Below are 26,527 nucleotides of genomic sequence, written 5' to 3'. Positions count from 1 at the left end.
TTACCAAATTTCAATCTCTGGTTAGCAGTTGGTGCTACCTGAAGCCACCCAGAGACCACCCTGTCTTTCAGACCCTAGTTCAGTTCCCTCCTTCTGTTCTTGTTCCTTTCCTCCCTTCTCCCCTTTCCCTCTCCTCCCCTTCCCCTCTCTCTAAAGAAGATTCTTCTACACCTCTGCCACACTTGTGAACCCAGCCCACCCTCTACATAGTGCATCCTCTCTGGGGCAGTTCTGCAATTCAAACCTTGGAGCTCCATACAGCAGTACCCAAAATACCCAAGGACGAACCACACCCTGTCTCAGTACACAGGTTTATCAAGTGTGGAGAACATCTTGATAAACTAACTTTTCCTTTTTTTATTGCTGAGTATTTTTATAATGTCTTTATTTAGCAAGCCTGAGAAATATATTTGAATAGTCATCGGTTTTACAGATGTGGGGATTAAGGTCCAGGAAGGGTAGCTGACTTGCCCTAAATAGTCACAAGTATCATTGAGAATCAAATTTGGGGTTGAGGATTTAGCTCAGTGGTAGAGTGCTTGCCTGGCAAGCACAACGCCCTGGGTTCGGTCCTCAGCTCTGGAAAAAAAAAGAAAGAAAGAAAGAAAAGAGAGAGAATCAAATTTGAAGTGTCTTCTCTATTAAGATTTGATTTTCTTAGCATGAGGACAAATAATACAGTACTGAAGGATGTACTGTATTGACCTAAGGCACTATCAGGGGGAAGCAGCATATAGGAGGAAGTAGGCAGAAAAAGAACGGGCCCAGAAATCCAAATAGAGGCAAAGTTTGCAAGTAAAAAAAGATGCTTTTTCATCTCTTACAGCTTTGTGAGGCTTCTTGGTTATTCCTGTTTGTGGGCACAGGGTGGCTCCTGATCTGACCTGTGTTTCCATATGGGCTTGTTTCTATTTTTTCTAACGATTTATTTATTTCTATTTTATGGGTGCTGGTATTTTACACTGCATGTCTGTCTGTCTGTGCACCACATGCATACAGTGTCCACAGAAGTCAGTGTAATCATGTATATTCAAGAATAAGTTCTCTTGACTGCTAAGCCATCTTTCTTGCCCCTCCCCTCAATGTGTATACAAACAGGGTTACACTGGAATCTTGTGGTACCCAGGGATGAGCATCACATGTGACTAACATCAGTGCATCTCTGCTATAACCTTTGTACGTCATCTGTGTGCATCTGTGGGCATGGCACTATCCAAGCTTCTAGACCACTGTTCTAGCTTCAGCACCTGATGTATCCTCCCATTGCCAAGCTGGCTTTAGAGGAGGGAGCAGACACTCAAGGCTATTCTTGGCTTCAGTACCTCACCCTTCCTTTTCCCAGAACCAGTGCGAGAAGGTTCATGGTGTCACATTCTAGAGGGGTTGACACAGGAGAAGCATGAGGCAGTTTCTGTCCAGAGCTGGTGGCTGGAGGAGAGCAAGAAAAACCTGTTCCCTTTTAACTTTTGTATTCAATGTGTTCTCTGAGTGCTCAAAAATAAACACGAAGATAAAACCACACATGTTCTATATAATTGTTTCCGGAGCTCAAATACAGAATATCTCCTGTACCATTCCATCCGTGAGCATCCCACAGTTCCTGACCATGCTATTTTTTGTCTTGGGAGCACCTCTCTACTTCCTCTTCCTCTGTAAGAGTTACATTTCTATTCTTCGCGAGAGTCATTGTTTGTCTTATCAACCTGATGCCCTCGATCTGTGTGTTTCACAACCACAGGACAATGGCTCACAGGAGTCTGGCTTTCAGGACCTCCACAAGGCCACCTGAAATGAAAAGCACAGGCTTGTTATCTCAACAGTGACCCAGGGTGGTCTTTGGGGATCCTGTTCCCAATATTCCCCAAGTCTTACTGCCAAGATCAAGGAGAAATATGACTCTCATCCTCTTTGTTATTAAGTGACAGGTGTCCTGAAAGCTGAAAGACAAATAATTCTTAGGACAATGACACCTAATCAAAATCATACTAAATAGAAAAATCTTCTCTATAGTTCTTATAACCTATAAAGATTTATCCAGAAAAAAAACTCTAAACATGGACTTTCCTATTAATACAAAATTAATGCAAAACAACTCTGCTTGGTTGTGACTCTTTGTTGTTTTTTTGTTTTGTTTTGTTTTTGTCTTTTCACTTCTTCAACTTTCAACTTCAATATGCTACCCTAAGTACAGACACAACAGTGACAAAACCCACCATCTGCTATAAATCTATTTAAACACCACACCTGTGGGGCAAGTGGACCATGCCACCAGAAGAAGAGCTGGTAAGGTTGAAGCAGGTTCAAAAACCCTGGGAAATTTCATAATTAAGAAAAGCAGGCATGGAACCAGCTCCTGGCCAGGCTCTACCTGTCCTGGAACATGTAACCATGACACCCCACTAAGAAGGCCATGACAACTGGTCATGTAGCATAAAAACCTGGAGTTCTCCATGCTAATGAGGTATCTTCTAGGTTCCAAGTATTCAGGCAACGAGCTCCCCTTCTTAGGCATCTCTTCCTGCATAAGATATTTAATCCCTGGCTCTCCCTGAGTAGGATGGTATGCATTCACCTCCACCATCAAAATAAAGTAGTTTGGCTAACTAAGAACTGTCTCCTTCATCAGGGATCCTCCAGTGGCCACATCTATTAAGATTCCAGAAGAATTTCCTATGAAGCTACACAAAGCCCTCGCACTCTCCTGAGAAGTATAGCAGAACAGAAATCAAGGAACAGAACACCCACCCAACAAAGAGAAGACCACAAAATCGCACAGAGACTAATAGTCTTCACAATGCCAGATGCACAGATGCTGGTGTAAAAAAACAAGCAATGATATCAAAGAAAATATCTCTTCACTAGAGTCCAGTAACCCTATCAAGACAAAGGAATATTCAAACATAGCTGAATTACAAGAAAGAGACCTTGAAACAAGCTTTATGACTATTATAGGGCTCACTAATTTTTATTTTAGGAGCCCTAAAGTCCCTTAAAGAAATCTACAAAATCTTTCTTTAAGTCCCTTAAAGAAATCTACAAAAACACAAACCATGGAAGAAACTGAGTAAAACCTCAACATTGAAAGTGGAAATCTAATTGATAAAAATAAAATCCCAAAATGAGGAATATCTGTAACTTAAAAACAAAACAAAACAAATAAAAAATAAGGAACTCAAACAGGAAGCATACTGGCAAGCTTCATCAACAGAATAGAAGAAATAGAAAAGATAATCTCAGACATTGAAGATACAATAGAAGAACCAGATACATTGGTCAAAGAAAATGTTAAATCTAAAAAGAGTTTTTGGCACAAGATATTCAGGAAACCTGAGACACCATAAAAGACCAAGTCTAAGAATAATAGAAATATAGGAAGGAGAAAAAACACAGGTCAAAAGCACAGAAAATACTTTAAACAAAATCATAGAAGGAAATTTCCCTAACACAAAGAAGGAGACACTTGTCAAAGATCAAGAGGATACAGACACCAATTAGACTAAACCTGAAAAGAAAGATCCCCTAGGTACGTAATAATCAAAACACTAAGTGTACAAAAGAAAGCATAAGGCAAAAGACTGAATAACATAAATATAGGCCTATTAGAATTACACTTGACTTCTCAATGGACTCTAAAAGCCAGAAGGGGCCTGGACAGATGTGCTGCAAATACTAAATGAACACAGATGCCAGCCCAGACTACTATACTCAGCAAACTTTCAATCACCATAGATGGAGAAAATAAGTCATTCCATGATATAGATAAATAAATAAATAAATAAATAAATAAGCAAGCAATATCTATCTATAGAAGGTGCTAGAAGGTGAAGTCTAACCTAAAGAGGTTAACTACATTTTTTTTAAAACCACAGGAAATAAATAATCCCATAACAGCAAATTCAAAAGAAGGGAAGTACACACATACACCACTCCTACCACCACCAATAAAAACAAAAACAAAAAAATTACAGGAATTAACAATCATTGATCATTGATATCTCTTAGCATCAATGGTCTCAATTACCCAATAAGAAAGACACAGACTAACAGAATGGAAGGAAATACAGGATTCATTCTTTTACTACATCCAAGAAACACACCTCACCATCAAGGATAGATATCAACTCAGGCAGGAAAAAGAGTTGAAAAGCCCTACCCCAAGTAAATGGACCTAACAAATCAGCTGGTGTAGTCATTTTAATGCCTGACAATATAGATTTCAAACCAAAACTAATCAGAAGACATAGGGAAGGATACTACATGCTCATCAAAGGAAAATACACCAAGAGGACATTTCAATTCTTAACATCTATGCCCCTAACAAAAGGACACCCAAGTGTGTAAAAAAAAAAAAAACCCACTTAGTTAACTTAAAGCACATGTTGGTCTTCACACACCAACAGTGGGAGACTTCACTACCCCACTCTCACCAATAAAACTAAACAGAGAAACACTGGAGCTAACTGAAGTTGTAAATCAAATGGACCTAACAGACATTTATACAACATTTCACCCAAACACAAAAGAATATACCTTCCTCTCAGCACCTCATAAAACTTCCTCCCAAACTTACCATATACTCACACACAAAGCAAATCTCAACAGATACAGAAAAATAGAAATAACACTCTCCTTCCTATCTGACCACTATGAGTTAAAGCTGGTTATCAAGAACAGAAGCTTACAAACTCATGGAATCTAAACAACTCTCTACTGAATGAAAGATAGATCAAGTCAGAAACTAAGAAAAAAGTTAAAGACTTTCTACAATGGAATAAAAAAGAACACACAATATACTCAAACTTATGGGACACAATAAAGACTGTTCTAAGTGGCAAGTGCATAGCACTAAGTACCTATATTTTAAAAAAATGAATGAGATCTCATACTAGCAACTAATGAGCACTGAAAGCTCTAGAAAAACAAAGAAGAAATTACATCCTAAAGGAGTAAACAACAAGAAATAAAATCAGGGCTGAAATCAATAAAATAACAAAAAAAAAAAACCCAAACAGTACCAAAAATAAAATAAACACACACACACACACACACACACACACACACACCAATGAAACAAAGAGTTGGAAAACCCAAAAGAGTTGATTCATTGAGAAAAGCAGTAAGATTGACAAAGCTTATCAAAGATTGACAAAGATTATCTAAATTAAGAAAAGGATGAAGAGAGAAGGTTCAAATTAACAAAAGTAGAAAAAACAGGGGAAGTTAACACCAAACATCAAGGAAAAATTGGAGTCATAAGGACATGTTTTAAAAATCTGTCCTCCTCCAAACTAAGAAATCTAAAAGGAACGGATTTTTTCCTCTATACATATCATTTACCAAAGTTAAATTAAGATCAGATAAGCAATTTAAACAGACCAATGACCCGTGGTGAAATAGAAACAATCATTAAAATTCTCCTAACCAAAAAAGGCCCAGAGCCAGATAGTGATAAGACAGAATTCTATCAGACTTTCAGACAAGAGCCAATGTCAATACTCTTCAAATTATTCCACAAAATAGAAATATAAGAACACTACCAAATTCATTTTATGAGGCACACTCACCTTGATTACCCAAACTGCATAAATAGTCAACAAAGAAAGATAATCACAGACCAATTTCAATTACAAACATAGATGCAAAAAATATTTATTAAAATATTTGCAAACTAAATCAAAGAATATATCTAAACGATTATCTACTATGATCAAGTAGGCTACATCCCAAAGTTACGGGGATGTTTAACACACATAAATCAATATATAAATCAATAAATGTACTCCACCATTTAAACAAACTGAGAGACAAAAACTACATGATCATCTTATTAGATATAGAAAAGGCTTTTGACAAAATCCAACACCCCTTCATGATAAAAGTCTTGGAGAGATTAGGGATACAAAGGACATACCTAAAAATAATCAGAGCAATTTAAAGCAAACCTATAGGCAACGTCAAATTAAATGGAAGGGACTCAAAGCAATTTCACTAACATCAGTAACAAGACAAGTGTCCACTCTCTCCATACTTATCCAATATAGTATTTGAAGTTCTACCTAGAGCAATAAGACAACCAAAGGGTATCAAGGGGATATAATCAGAAAGGAAAAAATATACGTATCTTTATTTGCAGAAGACATAAAAGTGTACATAAGTGACCAAAAAATTCTAGCAGGAAACTCCTACAGCTGATAAACACTTTAAGCAAAATAGCTGGATACAAAACAAAAGTCAGCAGTCTTCCTATATAAAAATGACATCAGTCTAAGAAAGAAATCAAGGAAATACTACTTTGTACAATAGCACCAAATAATATAAAATAGCTTAAGAGTAACTCTAACCAAGCAAGTGAAAGACTTGTATGATAAAAACTTGGATTTATTGAAAAAAGAAATTGAAGAATATATCAGAAAATGGAAATATCTACCATGCTCATGGATTGCATAGGATTAGTATAGTAAAAATGGCCATCCTACTAAAAGCAATCTACAGATTAAATGGATTCGTCATCAAAATTCCAACACAATTCTTCACAGAAATTGAAAGGACAATTTTCAGCTTCTTATGAAGACACACACACACACACCAAACAAACAAACAAACAAAAAAACAAAGCAAAACAGGATAACTACAACAATGTCAAACAATAAAAAACTACTAGAGATCTCACCATACCCAATTTCAAGTTGTTCTACAAAGCTATAGTAATAAATACATGGTAATGGCACAAAAACAGAAATATTGATCAATGAAATTGAACACGAGATCCAGAATCAAATCAACACACCCAAGAACACCTGATTTTTGATAAAGAGCCCAGAAATACACACTGGAAAAAAAGACAACCTCTTCAAAAAATGATGCTGGTTAACTGGACTGCCATATGTAAAAGAACCCAAATGAATCTATTCTTATCCCCCTGCACAAAACTCAACTTCAAATAGATCAAAGAACTCAATGTAAAACCAGGTGCATTGTACCTGATAGAAGAGAAAGTGGAGAATGGCATTGAATACATTGGCACAGAAGATGACTTCCTGAACAGAATACCAATAGCACAGGCACTAAGGTCAACAGTTAATAAATTGGGACCTCATAGAACTGAAAAGCTTCTGCAAGGCTAAGGACATCATCATTTGGACACAATAGCAGCCTAAAGAATGGGAAAAGATTTTTTTTTTTACTAACTTATCATGCAATAAAGCTAACATGCAAAATATAAATTCAAGAAAATCCAATAAAAAATGGACTACAGCTCTTACTCTCTTACTTTCTTGCCTCTAGCTTCTCTCTGTCCCCTCGCCTCTCCCCCTTCCCTTCCCCCTCTCTCCATGTGGTCATGGCCGGCCTCCACTTCTCTCCTCTCTCCTCTTTCTCCACCATCTTCTCCCATTTCTCTCCCCACCTTTGCCCTCTGTCCTGAATAAACCCCCTCCCATTTGGAGAAAAAAATGGACTATATATCTAAATAGAATTCTCAAAAGAGGAAATTCTTATGGGTAAGGGACACATAAAGAAATATTCAACATCCTTAGTTATCAGGAAAATTGTAAATCAGAGCTACTTTAAGATTTCAATTTACACCTATCAGAATGTCAGGATAGCTGAGATCAACACAATAAATGGCAACTCATGCTGGTGAGGATGTGAAATAAGGGGAACATTCATACATTGTTGATGGGAGTGGAAACTTGTACAACCACTATGGAAATCCATATGTCAGTTCTTTAAGAAGATGGGAACTGATCTACCTCAAGATTCAGCTATATCATTCTGGGGCATATACCCAAAGGTCACTTCATCCTACCACAGAGACACTTGCTCAACCATGTTCATTTATGCTCTACTAATAATAGCCAGAAATTGGAAGCAGCCTAGATGTCCTCAATGGAAGAACCCATATACAACACAGCTTAGGGTGATCAAGAAACAAAGACTAGATAGCTAAAACCAAATAATATTGGTCTTAAAAAAAAAAAAACTAAAAAGAGATAAAATAGAGACCCACAGCCAGACATTACACAGAGAGTGAGAGACCTTGAGACACTCAGTCCTAAAAGGGATTTCTCCATCATTCCCCTCAGAGCTCTGGGAACCCTTAGGTAAAGGAAGCAGAAAGAGTGTACGAGGCAGAGGGGATGAAGGTCAACAGGAAAACAAGGCCCTCTAAATAAACATGATCAATGTTCTTATGAGCTCAGAGACCGAGGCAGCATGCACAGGCCTGCTCGGGTCCACACCAAGTCCTCTGCATATGTATAATCTTTCAGTTCAAGGGTTTCTATGGGATATGAGTATGCAAACCAATAGTCCCTAGTTCTTGTTCCTTTTGTTGGGCACTTTTTCTTTTGTTGGTTTGTCCCATCCAATTTCAGTGTGAGTTTTTGGTTTACCTTATTATATTTTATCTTGTTATATTTTAATATTATCTCTTAGAAGCCTGCCCTTTTTCTAGTGAGAAACAGAAAGGGGGTTCATGGAGATGGGGAGAAACTGGGAAGAGTAGAGGGAGGGGAAGCTGTAATCATAGTACATTTTAAGAGACACAAGTCTATTATCAGTTAAAGGGGACATTTTTAAAAAAAACAAAAAACAAAAAAAGAAACAAGGACAGATGGATTCCAAATAGGAAAAGACGTCACTCCTAGAGGAGAAGGTTTGAGACTAGGACATCAGCTGTGTAATCACAGGTTTGTTTCTCTTTTACAAAGACAAGAAGACAGTTTGAAACAATTTTGCCATTTATGTTAACAGGTATTAAAAATAAACCTTTTCAAAGCCTCAGATTTTGATAAAAAGGATCTTAGCAGGAGATACTTAAATAAGAGACACGTTGATGGTGTTCCATCTTTAATGCTGGCTTGTACAATAATGAGCAACGGAATGAACAGACAGACCACAAGACACCATGAAATTACACCACCTAAAGGAGGGAACCTACTCCCCGTAATGGCGACTATTGTCAATTTGAAACCTATCTAGAAGACGTTCCAATGGGCATGTGTGGGGAGGAGTTTGTACATGGATTGATGGAGATGGACTCACCTAACTATGGGCAGCCCCATGCCATGGGCTGGGGTCCCAGGTTCAGTGAAGAGGAGCAAGCAGACTGAGCAGCAGCGTGCATCTCTCTGCCTCCTGAGTGCAGAGGCAATGTGACTGGCCGCCTCACACACCAGCCACATGCCACCTCACACACCAGCCACACGCCGCCTCACACACCAGCCACACGCCACCTCACACACCAGCCACACGCCACCTCACACACCAGCCACATGCTGCCTCACACATCAGCCACATGCCGCCTCACACACCAGCCACATGCCGCCTCACACACCAGCCACATGCTGCCTCACACACCAGCCACATGCTGCCTCACACACCAGCCACATGCCTTCTCAGCCATGATGACGGACTATTCTAACTGTAAGTGAAAATAGGCACTTCCTTCTTAGGTTGATTTTTTTCTCCTATTTTGTCACAAGAATGAGAAAAGTAACTAGTTTGCTCCTACCATTGCAGAAACACTACAAATGGGGAAAGCAGCCTCAACCCTAGCAGCTTCTGGGACCTAGACTATCTTCATTCAGTGAACTAGTCTGTGCTGTGGTTGATTGACCTTGACTCCTCTCTCACTCAAACTTGGAAATTTTCCAAAGCGACTTCCCAGAGTTTCTTATGCTAGAGCTGAAAGCTGGCTCTTCACCCAGTGTCTCTATCATTCCTGAAATTTCTCCCTTTCACCAGAGGCACTAGCTACAAGGACTTTCCTGTTTCCATAACTGTTCCACAATCTGCTTTCTGGAGAACCTCACCTACGATCCATAGGCACATGTTCAAACCTCTCTGATAACAAACTTGGATTCAAATCAGAAAACAAGATGACAGACATTATTACAGTGCAGCAGTGCCAGCTTCACTACTCCTTGCTTTTACCAATAAAAGAATTCTGTCTCATTTCGGGAGCTCTGTGCTCTACCAAAAGGCTGTAATGGTTCCATGACTATGACATAGCCACTGAATGTCCATGTGTTGCTGGTCCTCCAGGGGGATCCTGTGAGAAGTATATCCAAATATCTGTTTTCTTTGTGTGTCTCTACACTTCTTTTCCTACTGCCTGGAAGGGTAGTGCAATGGCTGGGGTTCTAGCAGCCATTCTGTGGAGGCTGAAAGCCACAGGGCACGTACAGGAAACCTAATTTATTAGCTATTTCATGGGACATCATGCTACTGAATTTCTACTCTGACTTCACCAACTATAAGGGCATTTTGTATTTCAGATAGGAAATTTTATCAATGTTTGGTATGTGAGGCCCAGTCAGTTTTAGTTTTTTATTATAAACCTGGCCTGGTGGCAAGTGTTTGCTTGTGTGCTCAGCACTTGGGAAGTATGAGGAAGGTCAGGAGTTAAAGGCCATCCTCAGCTACTATGGTGGTTTGAATGAAATGACCTCTGTGGACTCATATATTGGAATACTTAGTATCCAGATGATAGAACCATTTGGGAAGAATGCAAACGTTGGTCTTGTTAGAGGAGGTTTGTCACTGCAGGTGGGCATTGGGGTTTCCAAACCTCATGCCATTCCCAGTTAGCCCTCTGTGGTGGTTTGAATATGCTTGGCCCTTGGAGTGGCACTATTAGGAGGTGTTGTCTTGTTGGAAGAAGTGTGACACTGTGGAGGTGGACTTTGAGATGCTTCTCCTAGCTGCTTTGGAAGTCAATCCCTCCTGTCTGCTTTTGGAACAAGAAGTAGAACTCTCAGTTCCTTCTGCACCACATCTGCCTGGATGCTGCCATGCTTCCCACCATGATGAAAATGGACTGAACCTCTGAACCTATAAGCTAGCCCTAATTAAGTGTTGCCCTTTTTAGAAGTTGCTTTGGTCATGGTGTCTCTTCACAGCTTCCTACTTACAGATTGGAATGTAAACTCTTAACTCCTACTCCAGCACCATGCCCGCCTACCTATTGCTGTGCTCCCCATGGGGATCGTGAACTCTAACTCTCTGGAACCACAAGCCCAAATAAATGATTTCTTTTACAAGTTGTTTTGATCACAGTAACTATTCACAGCAATAGGAAATAACTGGCACAACCACACAGAGACTTTGAGACCAGCCTGGGCTACATGAGAGACTGTCTAAAAAAAATTATACTCCAATGGAAGACCACACATCCAAGAATATTTGGGTAGTAGAAATTGGTATTTTATGGCTTTTATGGGGTACATAAAATTGGGTGGATCGTGAACTGGGGGTGAATCTGGGAGGAGTTGGAGAGGTGATTATGATCAAAAGGTATTGTGCGAAACTTGAAACTCACAAAGAACTAATAATACAATCTACAAAAAAGGTATTATAAACTGCCAAACCTAATTATAATTTAAACAAATGGACAATTTTATGTTCTGCTGGCAAAAGAGAAAGTGAAAATATGGTTTGGAAAATGATTAAGCATTTGGCTCGTGATGTTCTTTTTGAGTAATTCTACATCAAGAAATAAATTATAACAGTAATAATCAAACATGTGGATATTTATACTAGCACATTCACAATTTGAGAAAAATCGAAACTGTCTAAATACGTAGCATAACCATCATTAGAAATGTGATCTAACGATGTCTTCAGGTGGGAGCTGTACAGCTCCTTACCATGACGCCACGTGTCATGGGTAGGACAAATGCCCAGAGCCCTGCCCTCCACTGCACAACACAAGAAGGCCATAGACACACAGAGGCCCTCTTGCTGTCATGCAGCAAGGGCAGAAGAGATCACCCAGAGGCCCACTAGCCGCATTGCCAGCGCACAGAGGGAACCACTTCAATGTGCAAGTGTGAAGTGGACAGAAGACAGAGAAAGAGAAGTGGAAGCATTTGAGCCTTGTGAAGGGAGATGGAATGGAGGACACAGGGTTGAGAGGAAGACTTGTGAGTAGCCAGCCCCACTACCTGAGGACCTGGTGAAGTTCCAGCCCGTGTTGTCACTGAGAGCCATGTCCGTGGCCATGCAGTGGGTCAGCTTCGATGTCTTGGCTCCTATTACCACTAGAGATCGTGGGGACAGCCCTAGTCCGGGAAGCTGTCTGGGATCATGTAGGGACCAGCAAGAGCTGTCCAGAACCGGGTCTGCCCCTCAGCGGCTGTGGAACTCTAGAAAGGGGCTCTACCTCTCAGCAGGAGATCGGGCTCTGTACCTCTCCTGGGCAGCACAGTGGAGCTGACCCTCGTGGCAGGGGCTTCGGTAAGTCAGTTCCAAGGGCGTGTTTATGAGAGAGCTGACCATGCCACTCTGCTGTGAGGTGAAGTGGGAAGCAAGAATGATGCCCCTTGCTCCTCACCAGCCACAATCTCAGGCAGTCCGGAGAGCTCCCCCCACCTTCCCAACCCCGTCATGAGAGCCGGGAGAACTGGTTCTGACGCTTGCTGCAGCATTTAGGAAAGCAACTCTGCATCTCACCTAAGCAGTACAGTAGAGCTGGCCCTGGTCACATGGCTCAGGTGACCCAACCCCTCAGGGCAAGAGGGAGAGCCAGGCACACAACTTGTCTTTCATGAGGTGGAATGGGATCAGATGTAATGCCCTCTCCCTGTTGGAAGAGCTGTCCTTGAAGGCATGAGACCAAAAGAGCTAGCCTGGCACCTCTCAGGCTCTAGCACTCTGGAGAGCAGGCCCTGCACAGTGACAGAGTGACACAGTGGAGCTGTCCCTGATGTTGAAGGCACCTGTGAGCCAACCCTGAGGGTGTGAGAGCAGGAAAGCTGGCCCAGCCCTTCACAGGCTGTAGCACTTGGGAGAGTGGGCTGTGTCTCAGCTGGGCAGCACGGTGCTGATTGCAGGGAGTGGGTGAGCTGGCTGGAGAGCAGGAACACTGGCCCTGACTCCTGCTGATGACCACTTTGAGTGGCTTAGTCAGAACAATGCCGGATATTGAGCCTTGGTGTGGATGCAGGAGAGCTGGTGGGCTGACCAGCTCAGCTGCAACCCAGGCCCAGATCCAGGGCTTTGAATTGGCCCACCTCAAAATCTACATTATCTATGAACTTTTGGAGCACATGAAAGAGCTAATCCTGCAGATCTAAAGCAGCAGGACCACCAGGATACAGGGCAACAACAGGAAAACCAGGAGGAATCCCAGTTAGGATCCAATATTGATGGTGTAGCATAAGCCAGAGGCCTCAACGACTCTTTGCCATGAACATTTGCAAGTGAAGATGTCTGGACAGAGGGATATGCTGTGGGACATAGTACAGCTTCCACAATGAGGTGTTTTCTATACTTTGTTTTGTTTATTTTGTTTGTATGATTTCTATTTGGGGGGTGGTTGCAAGGGAGGAGGGTGGATACGAAGGCACTCAGCGATGAGAGGGACTAGGGTGTGTGCTATGGAACTCACACAGAATCAACAAAAAGAACCAATAAAAAAATCTGGAAAACATGGTATAAGAATTGAATAAAAAAATTATCTATATCTATATCTATATCTATATCTATATCTATATCTATATCTATATCTATAGATAGATAGATATCCAGGCATCGTGGTTCCTGTGTATAATCCCAGGATTTCAGAGTCTGAGACAGGGGGATTGCCACAAGAAGTTTGTCTGGATTACATGTTGGGTTTCAGCTCAAACTGGATTACCCTGCCTCAAAAAAAGAACTAATGATAGTAGTGACATTTTTAAAAAAAGCACTGTGTGGTAACAGTGTAAGCGAGATAGATGTATATGGAGTTAGAGTAACACTCATCTGTACTCAAGTCCCCTCTGCTCTTGCCTGTGTTGGATGTGTCCCTCCATGTTTCCCTTGTCTGTGTAACATATCCATATATCTATGCATACATACTAGATTTTTTTTGAGACAGAGTCTAACTATGTAGCCCTGGCTGACCTAGTATGTATACCCGCTATGTAGATTGATCCGTCTGAATACCCTAGAACTCACCCCTCTGTTGCCCCTCAAGTGCTAAGATTAAAAGTTACCACCTCACCTAGTATATACAATGTTTTTAATTAAACTTAAACATGTTTCAAAGAAAAAGCATCAATGTTTTATAGTTTTATACAACAATAGCAAGTTTTATAGGTAACATAAATTTTGATATAAACAAACTCTTGATTACATTCCAAAAAAGTTATCTAAAACAACTAAAGTAGTAAAATACATATAATAAGCAAATATGTAAGTGAACAATAAATATGATTAGTGCTAGTAATAATGTTTACTATTTATTAATAGCAGCGTTGTTTTTCCCTTGACCAGACTGAGTTCTCATCCATCCTCATAAAGTGGATAATAAAAGCAAAGTCCAGACTCTTACAGCAAATAGCAGAAGAGGTCTGAGGGCACAGATTTGAACCACCTGCTTCCACGTTCCATCCAAAATGACCCAGAAAAATTTTAAAATATGTAAAACCCTGAATCAGGCATAGAAGCTAAGGAAGGAAACCATACAAATGCCAAAAACTTCAAAGAATTTCTTTGAAATCCTTTGCAATTGGGACCAGATTAAAGAAGGGCATCCAGGACTAACTCCACAACCTGCACAAGAGCAGCTTAACGCCAGAGACAGGATGCTGACAGCAGGGCCCATCTGATTACCAAGGGTCTTCAGAAGCTGAAGGTGGCTAGGTTGGCAAGCAGCAGCAAGGATTTCCAGCAGAAACCCGGGCTTGGCAGCAGTGCTTGCATTTTTTGGCTCCTCTAGGCCCAGAGCTGGGCAGCAACAAGACACTTGTGCTATTGGTGTCGGCAGCCATCTTGGAGGATGCAGTGGACTCCTAACCAGAGACCATAGCTTGCAGAACCCAGGCAAAGGTTGATCCCTTGTGCAGCAGAACCCAGGCAGAGGGCCATGCCTGAACTACCAGAATTTAGGACGCTAAGAAGGGGGACCAGAAGTTCATGTTGGAGTCTTCCACAGCTACACATACACAGGTGAGCTTAGGGTAGCTTAAGCTATATGAGACAAGTGAGCATTCAAATAACCACAACAACAATCATAAAGCAACAAAAAAAATACAATCCAGAAAGTGAAATTTAGGTAACTATATTTTTAAAAAAATTTCCCTTTTACATAAATCCTAGGAATTAGTTTGAGATGGATCTCAGATGTTCTGTAAAAAATGAACCAAAAAAGCTCACTGGGAAACAACCCTCTTCCTGATCTTTGCTTGGACGGACTATCACAAAGAAGACACAAATGTGTTCTTCTGATAAGGAGCTGTTGAAAATTTGAATTTGATTAAACTGAAAAAAAAAATTGCAACCAATGTAACTAGTGAAGGACTCAAGTTCAAACGACAGAAAGAATTCCTCTGTAGTAAGAGTATAGCTGGCGGACTCAGAGAGACGGGCCAGTGGTTAAGAGTAACGACTACCCTAAAGAAGACCAGAGTTCAGTTCCTAGCACCCATGTCAAATAGCTCACAATCACCTGTAACTCCAGCCCCAAAGGATCTGACTTCTTCTAGCCTACACATACACAGTAAAAATAAAAATAAAGTTACAAAAAGGCCCTTAATCCCAAAGCAATGGTTTTAGGGGTAAAGATTTGGGGAGCTAACCAAGTCATGAGGGCAAAGCATTTCTGAGATTAAAATTCTTATAAAAGAGGCTGCAGAAAGAGCAGCTGTGCCTCCCACTACATGAAGAAACAAACACTACCATGAACAGGGAACATAGTCCAATCCCAGACACCACATCTCTGGCATCTTAATCTTGGACTTACCACCTCTATAATATAAGAAATTAATTTATCTTCTTAATAAGCCACCAAGCTAATTAAATTTGTTACAGCAGCTCAATGTGGTAACTTATTCAACCAACATGACTTAAGAGAGAAGAATGTACAATATGTATGGTATAACAAATATTCTAAGCAAAATTAGAGAAATGGTGTATTTGAAGAATCAGAGACGATGACCTGGCAGGATTTGTGACGAGATACAGACACCTAGACAAATCCTGTCAAGAGTTAAGGAGAGCCTACACAGTTCTGTGAGCATCAGGCAGGCATCTTAAGCCAATTTCTTAGTAGTGGTTCTCAACTCTGGTTATATGTTGAAGTAACTGAGCAAGCCTTGTAAAAAGCACCAGTGTCAGGGTCTCATCTTAAGAGGTTTTATTTAATCATTATGAGTTGGATCTCAGGCACAGACATTTATTTTTTAAAAAAAATTCCTCACAGTAATTTAAATGTGCAGTCAGACTTGAAAAAGCATTGCCTGGAGGAAATAAAAAACACTTTCCAGAGAACTAAACAGCATCAGTGAGCAGAGAATTTCTTCCAGTCTAGTGAGGGAAAGAAATATGTACTTAAGAGGTTGTTTATAGGAAAACTCAGCATTCTTCCCAAAGCCAGCACTCAGAAAACACCATACTCACCATTTAAGGACACAGTACAGCCCATGTAGGATTGAGTGAAGACTAAGAATCCAAGAGTCAGAGTTTAAACGCACTTGGTGCTCTTACAGAGTACCTAAGTTCAGTTCTCAGCACCCATGCGGTGGCTCACAACCATTCATAATTACAGTTTAGGGGGTATGATCTCTCTTCTAACATCCACAGGCACCAAGCACATATATGCCATACACTCATATGTGCAGGCAGAACACTCAGACACCTAAAAATAAGATAAAAAATCAACATCTAAAATTAAATTAAATTAAATCTTTTAAGAATTTAACAATTTTTTAAACAACAAAATCACTAAAGTTGAAGCCAGAGAGTAGATACAGCATTCGCTCCTCCCACTCCCCCGATACACACTTTTTAAATTTATTTTATTTTATGTGTATAGATGTGTTGTTTGTATGTATGTCTGCACCACATGCATGCTTGGTGCCCTTGGAGGCCAAAAGAGGTCATTGATTCTCCTATAACTGGAGCTATAGATGGTTATCATCTGCCAAGTGGGCGCTGGGAACCAAACCCTGGTTGGCTGAAAGAATAACTGCTTTTAACTACTGAGCCATCTCTCAGGCCCAGAACTTGCTCTTGTACTGGAACTGGGTTCAGTTCCCAGCAGCCACATAGGGCTCACAACCATCCATAATTCCAGCCTTCTGATCTCTGCTGGTGCAAGGCAAGCACATGGTGCACAAACACACACACATAAAATACACACACATAAATATAAAAAAGTGAAAAAAATTTAATCACTATTAGAAATAAACATGATTATAGCTTCCAAACTGTAAAGACATGTTTTGGTGCATAATATATGTTATAGACATGATAACATAATTATGGAGAAAATACCCCCAAATTATAATAGTGGTTGTCTTCAGATTGAGGTCATAGAGTTTGTGGATTTTTTTTCTAGTGTCTTTTAACTTTTTCTAAATATTCACAATTGAAAATGGCTTTTTTTTTTGGTAAATTGAAAAAACAATAAATTTTGGCATTTAAAATTAATGTTCATCTTATTTATCTTTTTTGCGTTTCCATGGTGCTTGCATTAAAGGATAAAAGTCAAGTTTCTAAATCAGCTCATTTTAGCAATTATAAGATTTTCTTTGCTTGACCTGAGCTAACGACATTGTAAAGAATTAACACCTATCAGTGCTATAAAGACTTTTCTATGGGTGCTTTCACAAAGTCACTTTTTGGAAGTGACTTGTTATGAAATCTGCCAAAAGCAAGAATTTTAAAATGTGTTCTACATTAAGAAGGAATCTACATCATAAGTATATTAGAAGTTAACAGGATTTAGCAGTAAAAATGCAACTGGAAGCCAGGAGAGCTCAGGAAAATGTGCTTACAACTCTAAATTCTTAACTATGCAGATAGAACCTTTAGAGGCACTGTATCCAAAGAGCTCTCAAGCTCGAACCAGAGCATGATCATTAAAAATATCTTCAGTGGGGGTTGAACAGATGTCTCAGCTGTTAAAAGGACTTTCACAGGACCCAGGTTCAAGTCCCAGCACCACAAGGCAGCTCAAGGCAGTCTGTAACTCCAGTTTCAGGACATCCAGTGCCCTCTTCTGACCTCCACAGTCACTAGGCACTCCACAGGGCACACACGTAAATGCAGGCACACAGCCACACGTGTAAAATGACAATGGAGGAAAGCATCTCTTCCACAGCCTTCTTCAGTGCCCAAGCACTCTATGAACTCTCGTTTGACTTCTTTTTCCTAAGGTGATTTACAGATTTCTTGGCAGTACAACTCCAGGTCCTTTTAGCCACTGGACTTTGAGTCCTTGGAAACATGAACCAGAGCTTTAATTAATTTTTGTTTTTACTAAATTTTTGGGCAGACTAGATCAGCAGTTCACACTTGAAATTTGCCCTTTTTATGCAATAAAACAAACATAAAAGCTGGATTGTGATAAAAACGTAAAAGCTGGCTTATGGTCAAAACATATTCCCATCTCACTAATCAATCTTAGTATTTAAAACAACACAAAGTCAGTAGCCCTTTAATTTTAACACCTCAGGTATTCTGCCCAAGCAAAAATACTTAGAATTTTATTTCATATCTGGTTCCCTAAACTTTATTGGCCTGAAAATACTGATGCTATGAATCCAAGTCCCACAGTTTGGACTCTGCCTGCTTCAGTAGGACTTGTTTAGGGCACTGCTTTGTTCATTTGTTTTTGAGACAGAATCTCAGTTTACAACCCAGGCTGGCCTAGAATTCATTATAATTTAAGCTTGCCTTGAACTTGTAGCAATCCTCCTGCCTCAACACTCCAAGTACCAGGTTTCCAGGCATAAATCAACCGTGCCTGGACTCCAAATCAGGCTGGACAGATATGTCTGTAGTTGCTCAGTTAGATTCAGGTTGGGAAATCGTATTGAAGGAGACTTTGGGGTTAATCTTTGTTGTTGTCAGCTTGACTGTATTAAATCACCATGGAAACACATCTCTGGGTCTATCTAGCAGACTATTTCCAGAAGAATTTGTCTAAAGAAGGAAGACCCACCCTAACAATGGAAACATGTCTGTAGGTGTAGGCATAGGAGCATTTCCAGAAAACTTTGATGTAAGAAGAAAGACCTTTTTGGAAGATAATTATTATTACACTTATCTATTTGTGTGAGTGGGTGGGTACGTGGGTATGGTGAGCTCATTTGTGCTGTGCAAACACATGAAGGTCAGAGAACAACCTTTAGGAGTCAATCCTATGTTTCTGCACCTGGACCCCAAGGATCAAAAACTCAGTTGTTAGCTTCATTGGCTGACACTGTCACCTGACAAGATGGCAGAATCTCCAAATCTCTTTTCTATGACAGTGATTCAGGAGAAATTCCCATTGAGAATCAAGAGGAAACGGGGGGAACCACTTAGAACAAATTTGAAAAACGTTTCAGGGAAAAAATGTTTGGTGAGAGTTTTTAAAATTAAAATCACAGAATGTTCTAGAAAACTTGGCTTCTATGAAGAGAAAAAAATGCTTCAGAGGAAGAATTCCTTCTGGGGAGGAAAATAAGGCCACCTTGAAAGTCAAGGAACGAGCAAGAACCAGGTACTGCCCAGTGTGTGGGCTGGGGATCCTGTGTCCCTCCACTCAGTAGTAATCAATATAGAAAGATCTCAGAGGACTGACTAGTTAGAAGTCATCTAAAAGATGGGTGTAGGAGAGACTAGAGCCATTTCAATTTATTTTTTTAAATTAAAAAATATTTTATTTTTTATTTGTGTGTATGATGGAATAGGGGAGCTGCCCACAAAGACCAGAAAAGGATGTCAGATTCCCTGAAGCTGGGGTTAGAGACAATGGCGAGCGGCCTGACACTAGGTCCTGGAAATGGAAATAGAGCCCTCTGAGAGAACCAGTGCTGGCTGAGCCATCTTCCTAGCCCCAAGAGAAACACCTTTAAAGCACACCCCACAATGGTTTTTGAAAGGAATGAGTGTGTGTGTGCGTGCATGTGTGTGTGTGTGCGCGCACGTGCGCATGCACTCGCACGTGTGTGTTGCAGTTACGTATGTGCATCAGAAGTTGACCCTGAGTGCTGTGCCTCAGAAGTCACCCACCTTGTTTCCTGAGACAGAGACTGTCACTGGGGTCTGAGGCACACTGAATAGGCTACACTGGCTGGCCAGACAGAGCCAGGGATCTTCTGCCTTCGCTTCCCCATCTCTGAGATGATCATGCTGCTATGCCCAGGCTTTTTATGTGTATTCTAGAGATTGAACACAGGTCCTCAGGCTTGAGTGGCAAGCACTTTGCCTGCTGAGCTAACTCCCTAGGCTCTTAGCAAGACATTTTTATGTTAATGAGAAAAACTACCTTCTTTAACCCCACTGTGACTGGGTAAAAGATCAGATAGACATCCTATCCAATACAACAGCTAGCAGAGAGAAAAGCAGGTCCACAGAAGGACTGTGTATCACCTTTTGATGGACACAAGAATATCTTGCCACAGGTCCTAGAACAAAGCTCTCCAAACTACAAAATCTTTTTTTTTTTTTTTTTACTTTTTAAAGATTTTTCTTAAAGAAAAGTATAATTTTCAAATTATATTAACACAGTCAAATACTTAACACTATTATCTTCAGACATCAGGCTAGACCCTGGGATGAGAAAGCTCTGAGATACTGACCAAAGTCTTAGGAATTCATAGCCCTGTGATAGCTTAAAACAGCATTCCTGCTTCCGGTGCACACTGTGAGTGCCAGACTGCCTCCTCAGCGGCAGGTAGCTTCTCTTTCATCCCTGGCATGCTCAACTCAGCACCTCATCTGACTCATTTCCTTAAAAGGGCTTATCACATTTTTATATGAATAAAACCCATTCTTTGAGGGCCAGGATGTCCACCTGGTCTGCCTGAGGGAGTATGTATCCTTAGCTTCAGGAAGGACGCATGGTAAACATGTTCTCAAAGTCAGGAGACAGTGAATGAGGCCAAGCGAGTGAAAGCAGTAAGCCACTCTTTAGAATAGAACCTGACCATTGCTTTGTGGTCTGGGTGGCATGGAGCTGGCTACTTTAGTAGCAGAGAAGAGGGTAGTAGGCCACCCTCAGAAACAAGAAAGGCTTAGCAGAAGGAATGCAAACACTGCCTGAAAAGAGGGGCCTCCTCCAGAGCTTCACACAGCTCCAGATGTCTAGAGATAACAGGACCCAAGGAGTGGAGGACTGTGGGGCAAGTGGACCGTGGTGCCACCAGACAGAAGAACTGGTAAGGTTGAAGCAGGTTTGAAATCCCAGGGGAATCTCGTAACTGAGAACGACAGGCATTGCAATCAGCTCCTGGCCAGGCTCTATCTGTCCTGAAACAAGTAACCATGACACCCCACTGAAAGGACCATGACCCCGGGTCACGTAACATAAAAACCTGGAGTTATCCATGTGAATGAGATACTTAGATAGTCCCTGAGTGTTTAGCTGATGAGCTTCCCTTCCTGGGCATCCCTCCCTGCAAAAGGTATTTAATCCCTGAGTAAGACATATGCATTCACATCCACCAGGATAAAAGCAGTTTGGACAAGCAAGGACCATCCCTTTCATCTAGGATTGCTTAGGATAAATACCTGCACCTAAATTTCACAGAGAAGGTCTTCGATCTTTAAACCACCCCCCCATACTCTCTGCGCTCACTTGGAACCAAACCAGGCTTTGCTCTGTCCCCAGCTCAGCTCCCTCCTTCATATCTGGCATGTAGGGGAAGCACAGACTCTCAGACCACCATTTTGCAACTCCTCAAGGTCCCCAGCGTCGTCTGGGTACACAAGAGAACCACAGTATCTGTCCCAACGCCCATTGCTTCTCACCAGGAAAACATGGGCTGGGACCCCCTATCTTGGACTGTGTCTGCCTTTTCTGGGCAGCATGCAAGTGGTGTTCTTGCAAGGCAGACACACAGCTGGACAGAGGAACAGGTATCCCAGTAGGTGAAGGGGAGCAGGCATCTACCATGGAGTGACTCATAAGCTCCACTGGGGAATTCCAACATTATTGGAAAGTGTGGTGGTTTGAATAACAATGGCCCCCATAGCTTCATGTATTTGAATATTGAATAGATCCGGGAGCAGCACTACTTGAGGAAGATTAGGAAGTATGGCTTTCTTGGATTATGCATGGCCTTGTTGGAGGAAATTGCCACTGAGGTGAGCTTTCAGGTTTTAGGAGTTCAAGCCAAGCTCAATGTCTTTCTTTTCCTGCTACCTGCAGATTTGGATATAGAACTCTCAGCTACTTCCCCAGCTCCATATCTACCTGTGTCACCATGTTCCCTACCACGTTCCTTGTCATGATGATAACAGACTAAGCCTATGAAATTGTAAGCCAGCTTACAATTAAATGCTTTCTTTTATAAGAGTTGAGTGCTCATGGTGTCCTGCACAGAGATAGAACACTGACTAAGACTGTATGCTGTGGCAAGGGGTGGAGACAAGGCACAGGATAGATATGTGCTGTAGAACACTCAACCGAAAAGCACTGTGAAGAAAAGAATGGAAGAAACTAGTAATCTGGCCTGTTACATAATTCAGGCAATAAATGACATGAAATTAAACTAAAACTGGGGTTATGGGAACACAGAATGGGGTGGACTGGGAAGTTATCTGGAAGGAAAAGACAAAGGAAGAATTAAGCTCAATATCACCGGATTCTAGTCCTCACCCCACCACAACTCCTATGATCAAAGCTCCTCTTCTAAGTTGTTCAGTGCCATAGACATCACGAGGGATGCTCAGAAGACTGAATAGGCTTGGGTCACTTCATCACAGTCGTCTGATGTCCACATGGTCCAAGCAAAACCTGGAAGGGTCAACTGCTCTTTCTGGGGGCAGAAATCAGGACATGGCAGTGTTGGGTTTGGAAGATAGTTCAGTCAGCAAAACAGGAGACCTTTGTTCTATCTGTAGAACCTATATTGTTACTATTGGACTTGGGGGGAGTCACAGACTGTGCCCCAACAAGCCAGATTTGGTGACCCATATTCGATAAGACAACCAAAGGATTCAAATCAACAATGAAACAATCAACACCAACAACAAAATATATATTCAATGTGGGCACACTGGGGAGAGAAACAGAGGGATTCAGTGACTCCCCTACATCTGTTCTTTAGACAGAGGGATTTAGCTTGAAGTTAGGTTCTAAGTAGAAAGTGGAGATGCCAATAACTAAAGCATTAGTGGGGCAGAAGCAGAAGGCAGACAGCACATGACACCTGAGGTTGTCTTCTGGCCTGCATATACATGCATACACACACACACACACACACACACACACACACACACACATACACACACACTCATCCCAGAAAGGCCCAACCAAAACATAGACCAGTTGGAATTTTAGCCTTCTAACCAGCTCTAAGGATTCCTTTTCTGATATGTATGGTAAGGTAGGACTTCAGAAACCTTTGACTCCTTTTTCATAAAAATCTCTTTTAGAGAAGGAAGTCTAATCACATTTGGCTTTATCTCAGAGTACTTAATACAACTCTTCTGTCTGTGCTGAGTCCTGAGGAAAGAGCTGTGTACCTCAGTCTGTAATTTGTTGAAAGAATCAAGAGAAAATACCAATCCACCAAAAATGTGCTAAGCACTCTAATAGAAGCACCTATACCAAAAGTATAGAACAGAGACCCTAGGTAGAGAGATGACTCACTGGTTAAGACCACTGGCTGATCTTTCAGAGGATCAGGGTTCAATTCCCAGTACTACATATTGGTTCATGTACACAGACATACATACAGACAAAATACCCATACACATAAACTATGTCAGTTAAAACAAACAAACAAACAAACAATCCAGACTCAATCTATAACTAATAAAGTTAAGTATCCATTGAGAAAGTATGAGGGCCCTAGAATAAACAAATAAATAAAAAATATCACAAAGTAGAGATGTAGCTCAGCTGGTAGAGTACTTGCCTAGCATGCAAGAGGCCTTATTACTGAGTAATAACCTATCCCAAAGGCTTTGAGTCTTAGGTGGTTTTAGCTTTGTTCTTGTACTAGTTAGGAACTAGCACCACCCTTATAATTTCATAGACAAGAAAAGTGAGGTTCAAAGAGGTTACAGAACTTGTCCAGAAGCAACTCACACCTGGAGAATCTGAAGGCAGAATTCCTAGTTGGAATATGACCCCTAACTTTCACAGTTAGGGCCATCTGGTATACCAGTCACTCCTCAACAGTACTGAAGAGACTTGCCCAAAGTCCTACACAGCCTAGCCTTGGGTTCAATCCAATTTGCCCCAGGGCTCTGCCCTCTCATTCAGCTGTGACTTGAAGTCCAAAATGTACTTACTGTAGAAGAAAAGAATCTTTTAAATGGACTAGGAAATATGCTCTTTGCCTTTGTTTTCTTCTTTGCCTCTGTTCTTAAAGGATGACCAATTTGCACCTCCTGCCTACAAACCGGTTTTATAGAAGATTGAGTCAGAGGTTACTGGAGCTAGGGCACAGACAGTGGCCCCTGGAGCAGACACATCCCACCAGCTGTCTAACATCCCTGGCCAGGGCGTGGCTTGATGGGCTAGGCCATCAGTAAATAGGTCTGAGGGAACATTCTTTCTTTTTTCTTTTCCTTTCTTTCCTTTTCTTTTTTCCTTCATTTTTCTTTCATTCCTTCTTTATAGACTCTTCTAGAACTCACAGCAACATCTGCCTAGTACCAACAAGTTCTGGGATTAAGGGATGAACCACTGTGCTCAATTTCAAATACTCTGTTCCAAAACTAAGAATTTGAAAGTGGGAATATTTTATAAGTTCATTGTTTCTCTTTACTATCCCATGATTCCTCCCACTGAGACAATTTCCCTCTACCCCTTTTGGGTAGGGTCTGTAGCCTAGGCTAACTTCAGACTGGCTAGATAGCTGAGGCTAACTATGAACTTTTGCTCTTCCTGCCTCTACCTTTCACAGTGCTGAGATTACAGGCATGTGCTACCACACCTGGTTTGTGTTGTGTTGTGGATGGAACCCAGGACTTCATTCACAAGAGGCAAGCACTCTGCCAACTGAGCAGCACCCCCACCTCCAGAACCCCACACTGTCGACATCAAAGTTTTCAGCATTTGTAATTCGATATTCTTAGAGCTTGCCAATTGCAGACACGAGGTTCCTGCCACCATGCCTAAGTGCAAGACCTTTCCCAATAACTCAGGTACCCCAGTGAGATGGTTTGTATATGCTTGGCTCAGAGAGTACCATGATTAGAAGGTGTGGCCTTGTTGGAATAGGTGTGGCCTTGTTGTGGTAGGTATGTCACTGTGGGAGTTGGCTATAAGACCTTCATCCTAACAGCCTGGAAGCCAGTCTTCCACTAGCAGTCTTCAGATGAAGATGTAGAACTCTCAGGTCTGCCTGTACAATGCCTATGCAGATGCTACCATGCTCCCACCTTGATGATGGACTGAACCTCTGAACTTGCAAGCCAGTTAAATGTTGTCCTTGTAAGAGGTGCCTTGGTCATGGTGTCTCTCCACAGTAATAAAACCCTAACTAAGACCCTAACTAAGGATGCATCTTCAATTTCTTGAGAGCCCTTTTCTTCTCAGGCTTACAGAATGCAGAGCTGCGCCTTGGCTTCCTCAGAAAGAACTACCTCCATTCACCTTGAGCTGCTTTACTCAAAGGCGCAGGAGCTGGACTCCTTTCAAGCTTCTCTGCCAGCAACTTGGCTCTGTTCTCTCAAGATGTGCCTCTCTCTACTCTTTTCCCTCATAGATCACCAGCTGGGCCTGGAAGCAGCCCTGCTCCTGTCTCATGAAGTTGCTTGTAAAATATCACCATCTTCCAGTCCATTGTCTCTGCCCAAGGTCTCTAACAGGAACAGACCCTAGAATTCCTTCTTCATCCATCTCAGCCATTCTTCTTCCCTGACACCGGCTCTAAAGACCCTTTGCCTTCTCTTCTGTGAACCTATCCAAGAAAGTACTTCTCTAAAATGGTGGCAAGGGGGTGAGGTAGACAGTCCATACACTAGCTTCTCTAATAAACACAGACATAACAATTACAACATGGCTCACTAGAGTATCTCTAACAGGGTAGGGCTGTCCTGAGAGAAAACAAGAAGTGGTGGAACATTCAGAGAACCACGACCTTATCTACACACTTCCCTGAGAGTTGTTATTTTAAAATCTAAAAAGTAGAATCTAATAAAACATCTTTCTCTTACCTCATTGAGGCCTTTGGCCTTCTTGGAAGCCTAGGTACACTGAGGCAGAGAGAAAGGCATAGCCAGAGAAGTCACATTGCCTGTAAGATTGATGGTAGGGCCTACAATATACAACAAACCAGTGAAACTCAGAGTCTTGTGCTTGTCTTTATAGAAAATCGAATGGGAAATGCACCACTTCCATTTTCTTCATAGATTCTGAATTTATTGGGTGTCCTAGGCGATTTTCTGAAGGCACCACACCACCCCTGGAATCACACTCAAGTGCTGTGTTAGTAATTTTTCTTGTTGCCGTGGCAAAAATGTTTGATGGTGGATTGTCTTAATGTTTTATTGATGTGAACAGAAATCATGATCAAGGCAAGTCTTATAAAGGACATTTAATTGAAGCTGGCTTACAGGCTCAGACCATTATCATCAAAGCAGGAACATA

Source organism: Grammomys surdaster, unplaced genomic scaffold (genome assembly GCF_004785775.1).
Source record: "Grammomys surdaster isolate TR1022 unplaced genomic scaffold, NIH_TR_1.0 62, whole genome shotgun sequence".
In the NCBI taxonomy this organism is placed as follows: Eukaryota; Metazoa; Chordata; class Mammalia; order Rodentia; family Muridae; genus Grammomys; species Grammomys surdaster.
The sequence above is the reverse complement of the archived record's forward strand: the minus strand, read 5'-3'. Positions refer to the sequence as shown.